General features: G+C 47.9%; 1 pseudogene; it reads right to left on the bottom strand.

Moving 5' to 3' along the window:
- Nucleotides 1-1087: 1087 nt before the first annotated feature.
- LOC119339437 overlaps nt 1088-5812 on the bottom strand; it is a 9561-nt pseudogene continuing 4836 nt past the window's right edge.

The raw sequence follows: 5812 nt of genomic DNA, 5'->3' as shown, positions 1-5812 counted from the left end.
TCCGATCTAAGGTCCTATCAGCGTTATCATGTCATAAGTATTAATAATTTATATGAATTTGGGAGGACCATAATGATAGTTTGTGAGCATTTAGGTATGCACTCCCTTCGTATTATATTTTGATACAGAAGGAGTATATTAATGGTCGTCGTATCATGAGCGTGTAGGTTTGGTCGGCGGTGTCGTCAACGTTCCTAGCTGGTCTTGCCTAGTCGGACGACGAAGTGGTGCCGGTGGTGTAAGTGCAGGCGCGCACACGAGTTGTTCGATCAAATTCCCATTAGAGGGAGATGAGAGGAAGAAGAGATATGATGAATAGAAGAGAGAACTTTTGCCACGTCAGTGAAGACACGGTCAAAGTCAGCAGCAATACTGGCTTGGCTGAGATGAGGGACTAAACTTACCCGGTTTGAAGAGTTGAGGGATTAAACTTACCCGGTTTGAAGAGTTGAGGGACTAAGCATTGCCGGTTTTGAAGTTGAAGGACAGAATCTAAACTTTCGAAAGAGTTGAGGGACGGAAAATATACTTTTCCCTTAATAAAAATGCATATTCGAGTAACAATATGCCTTCTTAGATCTAAATCGAAGCATGTTCCAGAAATTCTCTACCCATATAGTGTAACAGGCTAACAGCAGATGACAAGCATTTCAAATGCCATCTTTGTGCAACACATGGTGAGCTTGCACAAGGCAGAATGAGTTTCACGAGAAGAAGAGAACAGTTGATGTGGAAGAAAACGCAAGGAGGATGCAGCAAAACAAATGGCTGAAATTTCACACTACAAAACTGAAAACAATTCGCCTAAAAGCATTCAGCAGTCGGTGCCAGTGTGACGCTATCACTGAAAACGAAAGAGGCGCCCCTTCCTTTCGAAATCCAAAGGGAAGAGGCGTTAATCATGAGCCACAGATCAAGATTAATTCCTGCTATGTTTTGTTATATTCACAATCAAAATAATAATGTTCAGATTACAATCTCTAGAACCCTGCGTCTCTAAGCTCCCCTTCACAAAAAACAGTGGAGAGAAGCAGAGAGTCACATTTCAGAAATTATTTACAGTGCTGCCTCCGTCACATTTCAGATTTCAGAGGTCGGCGAACCAGTCGTCCTCGTCCTCCTCGTTGAGGTAGTGGCGGTAGCGGTCGAGGTCCTCGTCCGCGAGGCCGTAGCGGCGGCGCCAGTACTCGAGCCTCGCCTCCGCCTCCCGCATGTTGCTCATCACCCTCTGGTACGCCGCGTTGATCCGCTCGAAGTCCACGCCGTCGTCTTGGTGGCCGTCCTGCACGACGTCCGGGTGGTACTGCAGCGCGACGCGCACCGGTGGAAAAAGGGCCTTTGGTCGCGGTTCGCAACTGCCATTAGTCGCGGTTGCGCAACCGCGACCAAACAGGCGCGACTAAAGGCCCCCCCCCCCCTTTAGTCGCGGTTGCTTAAGAACCGCGACTAAAGGCCCGTCCACGTGGGCGCCAGGTGGCCGTTGGGGCGGAGGACCTTTACTCGCGGTTCTTCTGGCCAACCGCGACTAAAGGCCGCCGCAGGTTTAGGGTTTTAGCCCCCCCAAACCTGTTTTCTGTTTAATTTGTATTGTTTTATTTCTTTTGTGCTTTATTTTAATTTTGAAGGAGTTTCACATATTCTACGGTACTACATACATGCATATGAATGTACAATTTCAAACAAATTTGAAATTAGAACCAAAAAGAATTCAAAAGGAATATACAATATATATTCAATATCATCGGATGACCATATACAATTTTGAACAAGTTTCCATACATAATTTAATGCATATAAAGTTCTACGTCCTCGTAATGGTGTTCTCCTTTAGGATGGAGGACTTCCCTCCTGAACCATCCAGCTAGTTCCTCTTGAAGTGGTCGGAAGCGAGCTTCTGGACTAAGCATCATCCGGAGGTTATTCCTCTGAGCATTGGTATCACTCGGAACCCGCCGCTCAGAGGTGTATCTCCGGATCATCTCACAGACATAGTATGCACATAGATTGGTCCCCGCTGGCTGAATATCCTCACCATTCTTAGCCTTTGACCTTTTGAATTCTAGCTCTTTTTTAAATTCACCGACCTTTGTATCTACGAACCGTCTCCAAACCCTACGAGGCAAAGAAAATTAAATGAACAAGAGAGTTATTAGTTACTTGATATTAGGAAATGAACGAAATAGGCCGATCGATATAGAGCGCAAATGAATGAAAATAATTACTTCTGCAGCATTCTTCTCATGCCGCCCCAAAGCTTTGGATCCTTATTCAGAGAGTCGTGGACGAGACATTCTGAGGTGTCAACTTTAATTACTAGCAGAATCCAGTGGAACCTGCGGACACGATACATGCACAGTACGTCATGCATAACTCATCGATTAGCCGACCACATATCATGCATGGAGTAAACAAAAGAGAATGTGCTCAAGACAGAAACACTCACCCAAAATGGTAAGGAAATAGAATATCACTTTTGAGTTCCTGCTTTGTAAGAAACTGCCACAGGTCTGCCTCCATGTCGGCGGGGTGATGCTCCAACACATATCCATTAACGATGTGTGGGTCAATGAACCCAACATCATGGATGTTCCTTACTCTGCATTCCTTAATCTTCATTTTGCATGTATAATAGCGGACACAACAATATAGTTAGGACATATATATAGTGCAGTCAATATGAACGAGATGGGGTAGAAATAAATTACTTACAGAACATAGCAACTGATGATAGATTTGTCGAGCTCGCGCAGATTGAAAAGCTGAAACAATTCACTCAGATGAATTTGTACATAGTAACGTTTGAAGTGATGCTCATATCTAACTTCCGCATAAATATATTCTTTGGCGTTTTTATTTTTTATGCAACCCTTGTACCATTTCAGCAGACCTTTCATTTGTGGAGGTAGATCCTCTTCCTGCGCAGGCTCGACGAGAGGCCCATTCTTCACATATGTAATTACTACCTCCTTCACTGGCGCCTCATCAAGGCCTAACAGTTAACGAAGAGTAATACCTAAGTTGGCCGCTTGTTCTCTGGCACTCGTTACAGTCAATCCATGTGCTGCCGCAGCTGCTATGATATCGGGGTCATCCGGACCGGCGGCTTTCACTATAAGCGGGGCAATCGATTGTTTACTTTGTTCCCCGAGCTGGGCAACTCGTTTCCCGCTTTTTTTACTTTCTAATTCCGTTTTCTCGGCCTCCTCCACGGCTTTGTTCTCCTGGTTCTCCGCCCGCTCTTTCTTCTCCTTCAACATGAGTGCCTGCCTACGAAGTTCACGTGCATAGTCGTCAGGCAGATTCTTCGCGGCTTGGGACGGTGTGCTCAAAAATGACTTATCCCACTTCTTTTGCTCATCAGAAAATACTGGCTTGGGCTCGGGCTCTCTTTTCTTCTTGCAGTCCGCCTTCCATTTCTCATGATCAGCAGCCGCGGCCGCGACAGTTTCCTCGGCACTACGTTCCCAAGGCCTTGTGGGGAGAGGCTTCAATGATGGCTCCGGTACCTTTGTGGTCTTAGGTACATAAGGGTCCAGGTTAATAATCCAGGACTGCTTCTGCTTCTTTGCCGGAGGTGGATTGGGGGGCGGCGTCTGATCACCCGCCGGACGAGGACTGGGGGGCGGCATCTGATCACCCGCTGGACGTTGTGGACTGGGGGGCGTCGGCTGACGTGACGGAGGTGTAGGTTAACCGCCACCACCACCACCACCACCGTAGGGGGGTGGACTTGTTGTCCTTGGCGCCTCGCCTGGAAACTTGATAAACTTCTTTTGCCATAGAATGAAATGGCGCTTGACATCTTCAAGTCTTTTCTCCCCTTCAGGTGTAGCAATGTCAATCTCCAGGTCCTCAAACCCTTGGACTATGTCCTCCACCGTGACACGAGCATAGCCATCTTGAATGGGGTTGTTGTGGTGGAGTGCTCCAGGTAAACATGGTAAAGCACTGCCGATGGCTACCTTCATGGACATGTTCCCGATAGGATAATACAGATGACATTCTTTCATCTCCTTTATATCGTCCACGGGGTAGCGAGGAGGCTCCGGTGCAGTAATTTCGACCACCAGAGGCTCCGGTGCAGTAATTTCGACCACCAGAGGCTCCGGTGCAGTAATTTCGATCGTCGGTGCATCTGCACCAGCCGATGGGGCCTCCGTGGAAGCCACACTGCTTCTCCGCTGCTGGCTTCTGAGATCCGCTGGATGATCTTCATGCTGCGCCCGAGCTGCATCTCTTTCGGCTACTAGTACACTCACGGTTTTCTTCATCACATCCATTTCCGATGCCAACCGCGCCACAACATCTGCTTCCCGATCCATCTTTCTCTTCCGGCTTCTGTAACCGTACGGGTCATCGTTCTGGGGGAACCCTATTTTCCACGGAATGTGCCCCATGCCTCGTACACGTCCTCCGTGTTCAGGATTCCCGAGGGCTTTTGTCAGCGCGTCGTTCTCTCTGTTGAACTTGATATTCCCCTCTTGAGCATCCCTCATTGCGTCAATAAGGGCTTGGGTGGGTTTAATTATTTTGCCCCGGTAAACACACTCCCCTGTCTCTGGGTTCAGCGTTCCCCCATGCCCGTACCACCAGCTTTTGGCCCTTGGGTCCCATCCCTCCGTACCTGGACGGATTCCTCGCGCCCTCAGCTCGTTCTCCATCTTCTCCCATCTAGGCTCCCAAAGGCGATACCCTCCTGGCCCCATAATATGATTGTACTCCTTCTTAGCCGCATTTTCCTTATTTTTTTTTCGATATTTGAATGAACTGCTCCGATTTCTTTTGCTTCACAAATTCTGGCCAATCATGTTTCAGTTTCTCATATTGTCCTTTGAAATCCGGAGTCTTGTTCTGCTTGACAAAGTCATGGGCTAGATTTTGCTTGAATTTCTGGAATGCGTCGGCCATCTTATGAAGAGCGAACTGTTTGACTAGCCTCCTCCTCTCCTTGTTTTCCTCAATCTTGTTACCCTCCTCATCGAATTTGTTGTATTCCGGAGGTAGAACGAAATGTTCCATAAGCTTCTTAAAGCAATCTTTTTTTGTTCTCTTATCGACAAAAGTGAAACCAGCAATTCGTGCCTTCTTTGGCTTATTCCACTCCTGGACGGTGATCGAGACGTTGTCTCTAACAATGGCTCCGCATTGGTTGACAAACTTGGTGGCGTTCTTGCGGGGCTCCAGCGGCCTGCCGGTTGCACTGTCGACAACCTCGATGGTGCATGTTTCTCCTTGTTTCATCGTCTTGGTTGCGCCACACTTTGACGACGTACTCGATTGTTTCGACGATCCGGCCGAGGGCTAAAATAAGAAAGAGAGTCGCGCGCGTTAGTACACACATATTTATTCAAATCAGTTAGTTTGTATCACCAGAGGCTCAATGTATATATATACCTCGGCGCCGGAGGTGGTTGCTACTTCCATTTGAAGATCGTCGTTTATCGACGTTTGTTCGGCATCATCTTGCTGACGGCGCCCTTCATCTTCACCGTCAAGGTCCAGATAAGAAGAGATATCATCTTCTTCTTGTCCGGTCGGCACATATAGAATATCGCCGTTTATGATGCCGAACATATGTGCTTCACCGTCCGGATCATAGTTGTCCATAATCGGGTCAGCTCTATCGTCCGCCATTATGTCAGTCCTGAAAACATGTAGTAAAAACAAATTAATTAAGTGAAGAAGGGGGGCGGTGGCGGTGGCGGTGGTGAAAGGGCGGTGGCAAAAGGAGGGGGCGAGGAAGGGGTGGGAGAGGGTGTCGCGGTAGAGCGCGAGACGGGGCGGCAGACGACGGCGTCACGGAGAGGGAGGC

This window comes from Triticum dicoccoides, chromosome 7B, assembly GCF_002162155.2.
Source record: "Triticum dicoccoides isolate Atlit2015 ecotype Zavitan chromosome 7B, WEW_v2.0, whole genome shotgun sequence".
In the NCBI taxonomy this organism is placed as follows: Eukaryota; Viridiplantae; Streptophyta; class Magnoliopsida; order Poales; family Poaceae; genus Triticum; species Triticum dicoccoides.
The sequence above is the reverse complement of the archived record's forward strand: the minus strand, read 5'-3'. Positions and strand labels throughout refer to the sequence as shown.